An 8,367-nucleotide genomic window follows, 5' to 3' on the forward strand; every position below is an offset into this window, starting at 1 on the left:
AGACCAAGCGATCCGCCGGGCTTCTCCTCTTCCTCCGGGCAACCCCCCGGTATTCAGAAGGGATCGCTCTGAGTCCAAACAGCTCATCATGCAGCTCCTCCTCAGGCAGCCGCCTGAAGCCCCAATGGTTGCTCCGAGTCCAAGCGCTGTGCTGAGCTGCCTCCTCTACGATGATCCCAGTGGTCCGTGTTTACTGCTCCAGCAGGGTGGAGGGACGTCTCACCGAGCAACTCTATTTCACAAAGTTCCCTGCATTCTGGGGCTACTGCCCCATCCGGGACGCCTCCCCCATGGGAAAGACTCACCTGGCGGCTTTGAGTTGGTCCCAAGTCTCTCACTATCTCCTCTTTTGAATCCTGCTTCCTGGAGCAACATGAAATGCAGCTGCCCTCTAGTCCGCCATCTTGTAAAACCCCATACTTGTCTTCTTTAGGAGGGTGTGCTACTGAACAAACCTGGCAAGTAGAGTTGCCTGACATCCTGTGCAATGTTGGGCAAAAATTCAATGTATTTTTATCCTAACACAGTACTTCCCTTGCTCTGATGGGAGAAGGATAGGCTAATAATCTATAATTGGCTAATTTTGAAATTGGTGAGAACAAAGTCTAAAGCTATTGTTAAAATGTCCATGATTGGATGTATGTTGGAAAACTCAAAATGTCCACAATTGGATCTTACATGCCAATTAAGCCTACATACCGTATTCTGAAAGTGGACTACCAGACTTTGTATTTCACATAAATTATCCCTTTTTCTTCCCTAACTTTTGATCTTATTTTCCATTTTGATCTTGTGCCCTTTGGAATTGCCATCCATCCAAGATGTACTAACATTTTTGAACTGGAAATCTCTCATGGTATTGATTTCTCACTCTTTAGCAGTTTGGGTAGCCATTCTGGGGATTAGAAGACTTGGTAAGGTCTTTTCCAGCTCAGTTGAGACTTGTCTTCTTTCCAGGTCTTGATTAAAGCCAAGTAACCAGGCTGGAAGTGATGAATTATAAATTCCAGACAAGGAGTCTGAGTAGCAACTAATTATAATCATACCCACAAACAAACAAACAAACAAAAAGCAGACAGGTTAAGTAGGACTCTGAATGTCATTAGGAAGATTTTTAGGTCTCAAATTGACACAGAAGAAACTTGTGACTCAGACAGAGCTTTTGTGATGTTTTTTAGGCACTCCTGTATAAAAACCTTTCCTTTATACCTTCCCAGTTTCACTTTTGGAAGGAGTGACACAAATGTCCATTTCAAGTAACAGTAAAATAACTATCATCTTATCTTTTACATGTGCTTTGGTTATATTTGCCTGTTGGTTATCTAAGACTAAGTTGCTCATAACTGGGCTTTTTCTTCTCTACTGTTAGCATCAGCTGAATTTGTCAGGGATCAATCTTAGAAAATTTGGGAGGCCCTTGACATCTTTAGCTATTTCTCTACCAGTTATGCCACCTGGAAGGATGAGTTAGGGTCTTGCTGACCACATGTGACTTCTCTGGGAAGCATGAGAGACATTTATTTCCCTTCCAATGGCTCTCCTCTTTGCAGAATGTGTACTCTTTGTCTTCCTGTTTCCTAGGGTCCTTTCAATCTCTCTGATCAGGCAGTCTGGTGACTCACTGGAGTTGCAGGGACATTGGAGTGTCCACATTTTTTTCCTGGATCCTGGCTAACCTTAGAAGGCAAGGGTCAAACTATTGGCTGCTTCTTCCTTGGCCATTTTACTTCCTCACCTGTGGTCTTCAGGTTTTGGTTTTAAATATCCAGCAGGTCAGTTTCACCAGTGCTGAAGTACAGTACTGATTTTAACTTAAGGCCTATAGTTTAAGAGTGACCCCTTCCATTTAATTGGGCTCACTGTTAGTACTGGAAGAGAGTTTTATATTCCATCTGATTTATAGGTGATGCATTATTGTCTCAAATTAACTCAGGTTGCTCTATTAGAAGCAGTGTTTCTGCGAAACGCTAACAGGTAACAATTGTAAAGTGTCACAAGCAACATACAAAATGAAAAGAATGAGCAAAACCATATTCAGTTTGTGTAACAGCTATGAACCCTAAATATATTTATTCTGGTCCTTTACTTAGTTATGTATTATATCCCTGTTTACTTTTAGATCACACTAAATTTTACAACAAAGAGACTCTCTTTTGAATAAAACTTTAAGTACTTAATTCTGGTCTACTTTGGAGACATCCTAGTGTGGAGTAGGGTGAGAGGCAGAGCCTTATCCCAGGTGGGGTTCATGACAAAGTTTGGTAAAGTGCTTTATTTCTGAAGCTGATCTTGCACATGAAACTGCACTTGAAACCAAATAGAATAGCAGAGGCAGAGCTGGAGGTTGGGTTGAGGTGACAGCAGGCAGGGGGAACACACTTGAAGCTGAGGCAGAGTCTTAGCTGGACTCCACTCTGCTGGGACCCTGAGTGGTCATCCCTCATCCTTATGCATGGAGATAAAAAGGGTTCATACTTCCTCTGAAAGGAAAAATAATAAATGTTTATTTGTTTCCTAACTAATATATATGAAATTTTATGAACATTCATAAGACCTGTAACAAAATGAAATTGCATGACCTACAAGCCTAAAATACATAGGATCATTTTAAGTAGACCCAGTGATGGTCTAGTATTAGAATGTAATACTCTAAAACAACTGTAATAAATATATTAATAGTTCATACTGATATAATAGAAGAAAAGATTAGTTATTTCTGAGAGAAATGGATAATTAAAATCAAATGAAAACTCAAGCACTTTAAATATAGTGTTTACAGTGTACAATTTCACATGGATGGGGCTGGGCAGGATTGGAAACTGCAGAGGTGAGCTTCATGGAAACTGGTTAATAACCATCCAAGTTATCAAGAGACATCTAGAATAAAGGATTCATATTGCCACTGAGTAGTGGCCACCACTCCCCAGACTTCTCAGCAAGAGAAGTTCCCTTCTCACCAGAGGACTGCCTTGCATGTGGGAATGACTGTAGCTCCAACATAGTTCTCCATACCAATGGAGGATTGGCAGGTGGAGGACAGAGGGAACAGAGAAGGAAAGGAGAAGGAAAGGAAGGTCCTCCCTGTCCTCTGGGCCTAGATTTCTTCAGCTCAGAAATTGGGCCACGTGTGCCAGCTCTGAGTCTCTGTCTTGCTAGATGGGGTCTGCAGGTCCTTAGGGTTCCAGAAAGAGACTCTCAAAGGACAAGAATGGGACTTTAAAAATTGTTTTCAGCTTAACATAAATGCAACTTAAAAAAATGCTTTAACCTAGGACTTGTTGAATTTAGAATAGCATGAGAGTACAGGCAGATTTAAGATAGTAGAAATTTAAGCCATGTTATCATAAGTGGTATTGAAGCACCATTGGGTACTAGGGGAGCAGCCACAAGCCATTCTCCCCTTCAAGGAGCCTCCCTGACCCCCACATTTGGGAAATAAATCCCTGCTGATTTTGTAGGATCTTGTGTACTCTCTTGTGAGTCCATCAATGGGCCACCAGATGAGGAGAGTTTTCCAGTGAACTTGAGGTTGAGACCATTGTATGACCATTTTACACTAAATATCTACTGTGTGTGTGTGTGTGTGTGTGTGTGTGTGTGTGTGTGTGCGTGCACGTACATTACTATTCAGGGGTTTGCTGGCATCAGCATCCCTTGGAGAAGGCCTTGTTAACATCCACAGGGCTCCCCACTCCCCAAGTTGAGATGCAGACTATCTGGAGTGTTACCTGAGCATGTGTATTTCCAACAAGTGTCCAGAAGATAGTGAGAGCCTTCCTTCGAGCTGATAGGAGGCAGGAGTGTCTGGTTAAGTTACTCTGGAATCCCAGATAAGCTCCTTGCTGAATCTGGATTCCATACCCCTAGTTGGTAGGATGAGATGTTTGGACATGTCTAATTCCTCATCCAAGATCAAGGATTGTTTCTGAATCCCAGTTTGTTATAAGGAGTATAGACCCTGGTGCTTACTCTGTGGAACCTCACACGCACCCGGGAAGCATCCTGGGAACCACAGTGACAGGTTTCACTCTCTGCTTTGGGTATGCAAACAGGCAACAGGAGAAAGGCAGACTCTGCCTGGCGACAAGCAAGGGACTCCTCTCTGAGTTCATCCTGGTGTGAACTTGAATGGAAGTTCAAGTTCAGCGTGGAAGGGTTACTGAGAAGTCAGTGAGAAGCACTGTTGTCCTCATGTCAGGCTTAGCAAGTGGAGCTGGGTGGCGCCCAAGTGATGGGTCCAGTGGTCCCACAGATGCCAGCCCTTAGGATCATCGGGCTGGGCATGGCCTAGGGGAGCAAGCGAAGCCCACTTAATGGGTGGAACTGGAGGGGTGGATCTGAGAGGAGCTAGTCCAGTCGAGCTAATGGGTGGAGCTCGAGAAGCTTAGTTAAGCCAGGCTATGTGGAGCCCATCCCTTAGGAGCAGGGAGAGGGGTGGGGTTAGGGGGAAGCATGTAGGTGGCGTGACCCACCTAGGGCTCCTCAGGCAAATTCAGCATGGGAACCAGGAGCCCAGCTGGTGAGCTGAGGGCTTGGCGTCCTTAGGGTAAGGGAGCAAAGAAAAGCACGTGTGTATGGAAATCCTGTCAGAACTACCTGTGGACCCAGTGGGGAGCAGTGTCCTGGGTTCCCAGTGACCTGAAATGTGACCTCAGAGTCTGTTCTGTTGGGGCCTCAGTTCCCCCACTTACACATGACACAATGGAGGGAGTCTGAGGATGCCATGGCAGAGTCTTCCTTAGTGCCTCTCTTTCATGGGGATGCTGTGGCCTTTACATATATTCAGGTGGGTTGTGGTCCCTTGGGTTTCTGGGAGGGGAACTGGGGATGTTGCCTTAGAGACACTGGTTTTGGGCTACCATTGTCTCAGCATATTCACAGAGACTTTTCCTAGTGCCTGCTGTGTAGATGGTGTGACCTTGAAGTCCAGAGAGGGTTAACATGAGGTGTGGCTGTCACTCTCTGGAGGCTGGTCTGGCTCCCACTGTCCACCTCGCTGCCCCGTGGGTAGGGGCTTCCTGGTGCCTGGGAAGTGAGAGTGGCATAGATGGGGAGGAAGCCTTGACCCTTGCCAGGGGCGACCTCGGGAACTCACTACATTCATGAAGCAGGGATACCTGCCTCTCATACAGTTGTGAGGCCAAGCCCAGCTTAGTGATTCTGTGAAAGATGGTTTAGTAATGGATGGGGTAGGGGACCAGGGTTTTGAGGGGATTATCTTGAAGAATTATATGTGAAAAAATATTCTCCTTTTTTTTATAGAATAAAAATTATTTTGTACCAAGGTTCTGTTCTAGAGAGTCAAGATATATATATATATAAAACTAAATCAGCCAGGAATCCCTGTTTATGTTCTGGATTGGGGGTGTGGGGGTGCTACTGTTCCATTGGTCTAATCCAAAATTTCAGGTACTGGTAGGGTTAGACACTAGGTGGCGCCAGAACTGCACAGGCACTAAAAACAAGCCTGACCCCTTTAGGTCTCTGATCTGATGCCATTCATGGTGCAGTTTCCCCGGCTGAATTATTCCAACACACACCTCTCATGCTACTTAGCTGCCCTAAACCTTTTCCTACCTGTGATATAAGGACTTCTTTAGGAGCTGGCCATCTCCTACTTCTCCAGTGGCATCTCCCCATTAATCTCCCCAAATTTCAAGAGCACCTGTCGACTCACACCTCATGGTACTCCCTGTGCTTAATGTGATATTTCTTCCTTGTAAGAAGGGCTGAGCTCCTTATTTGACTCTACATGGCTGAAGAACTGTACTGAAAACTTTCCTGAAGTCCACCAGCCTTGGGCTACCTATTCCCTGGCTTGGTTACTGGAAATTTTAGAAAGCCTATTTTTAGTATAACTCAATATATTTTATGCATGGAGTTAATTTTCCCAGTATGAAGGTATTATTATATTCACTATCAAGAGTGTTTTTAATCTATCATCTACTTGGAGAGTAAACCTCACAATTACACTCCCAAGAAAGACAAGGGTCTAAATTTAGTCATGGTCTTTTCTTACAACCTTCATTACTGGGATGCTTCTAGATCTTTGAAAATGTTGAGGGCATTTCCTTCTCTGTTTTGGGCCCTGATTTTTATAGGCCAAGAAATAGAATTCAGTCAGAAGGATCATGTTTATTTTAGCTCACTCCCCCCCCAGCTTTATTGAGGTAAAATTGAAGTACAATAAAATGCACATATTTGAAGTATAGAATTTGCTCAGTTTTCACATGTATATAACCAAAACAGTAAATATAAAAGGAATGGAGGAATTTTGGATTATGTAGAAGGAAATGAGAGGGAAGGGTATGAAAAATGGTGGACTGAGACAGACATCATTACCCTATGTACATGTATGATTACATGAATGGTGTGAATCTACATTGTGCACAACCACAGAAATGAAATGATGTAACCCATTTGTGTATAATGAATCAAAATGCAGTCTGTAAAAAATAAAAAAATTTAAAAAAGAAAAAAAACAAACTTAAAATCATACAGACTGTTTCCTGCTTGATTTATTACATTAGACATCAATTACCATAAGGTATATAGAACCCCAACCCATGTCAACTATTTCAAAATTAAATGGTGGACTTATAAATAGCTCTGAGGTCAAGGAAGAAAGTACAAGAATTGTAAATAAAAAATGCTTTGAACTAAGTAATATTAAAAGCTTAAAATATCAGGATATCTGGGATTAAACAGTATAAGATGAACATTTATAACTTAAAGTACTTGTATCAGAAAGAAGTTAGAATAACAATCAAATTATTTTCAAATTACATGATAGGAAGGAAAAATGGAAGTAGGAACATAAACATATGAAATAGAGAAGAAATAATACAGTTAAAATTTGGTAAAGTGTCTAATCAAGAAACAAGCAAGAACACAAAAATTAATATTAATGGAAATGGAGCTATCAATATAATCCTACAGATGCTAAAAATATATTAATGTAATATCACAACTGTATGCCAACATATGTGATAGCTTACATAACATGATCTATATTAGAGAGGGATCTGTATGCTGCTGAGAAGAAAGTGTTTTCAGTCAATGATAGATAAAATATTCTATATATGTCTGTTAAATCTCAATTATTGATTGTGTTATTCAGTTTTATAGTTTCTTTGTTTAGTTTTTGTTTGGAAGATCTCTCAAGTAGTGAAGTGAGTGAGATGTGTTAAACTCACTCAGTATTATTGCACTATGCTCTATTTGAAGTTTGAAGTTGATAAGGGTTTTTTTGATGTAGTTGTTCCATTGTTTTGGGCATAAATATTTATGATTTTTATGTCTTGTTGATGTATTATACCCTTAAGCAGTATGGAATATCCTTTTTTGTCCACTTTATCTGATATGAGGATAGAAACCCCTGCTTTTTTATGTGATCCATGTGAATGCATGTTTTTTGCCATACGTTCACTTTCAGTCTGGACATATTTGCCTATGTGGTGAGTCTCTTGGAGACAGCATAGTGTTGGATCTTAGTTTTTAATCCAATTTTCCAGTCTATGTCTTTTGATTGATGAGTGTAGGTCATTAACATTCAAGGTCATTATTGAGAAATATTTGGTTTATTTCTAGTTTTTAATTTGAAGTAGTTTCTCCTTTGATTGACTGTTCCTTTAGTGTAGTTCCTTCCTTCACTGGTTTTCACTTTTTAAAAATTTCAACTTTTTTTAAAATTATTTTTTAGTTGTAAATACACACAATACCTTTATTTATTTTCATGTAGTGCTGAGGATTGATCCCAGAGTCCCACACATGGTAGGCAAGTGCTCTGCCACTGAACTACATCCCCAGTCCTAATTTCATCTTCATGGAATGTTTTGTTGAGAATATTGTGGAGTGCAGGCTTTCTGATTGCAAATTCGTTTAACACTTGTTTATAATGGAAGGTTTTATTTCATCTTCAAATCTGAAGCTTAATTTTGCTGAATATAGGATTCTTGGTTGGCATTCATTTTCTTTCAGAGCTTGGTATATGTTATTTCAGGACCTCCTGACATTGAGGGTCTGAGTTGAAGAATAATCTGAGATGTGTATTGGTATCTTCCAACACATAATCTGATATTTTTCTCTTGCAGCCCTTAAAATTCTGTCCTAAAGTTGTGTCCTAGGTGTTTTCATTATAATGTGCCTTGGTGTGGGTCTGTGGTAATTTTGTACATTTGGGGTACTATAAGTATCTTGTATTTGATTTTCCATTTTACTCTTTGAATTTGGAAAATTTTCTGATATTATTTCATTGAAAAGATTGTGCATTCCTTTGGTTTGAGTCTCCATGCCTTCATCTATCCTGATAGATCCTAAATTTGGTCTTTATATGTAATCTCATAATTCTTGGAAGTTCTGTTCATG

Source organism: Sciurus carolinensis, chromosome 19 (assembly GCF_902686445.1).
Source record: "Sciurus carolinensis chromosome 19, mSciCar1.2, whole genome shotgun sequence".
In the NCBI taxonomy this organism is placed as follows: domain Eukaryota; kingdom Metazoa; phylum Chordata; class Mammalia; order Rodentia; family Sciuridae; genus Sciurus; species Sciurus carolinensis.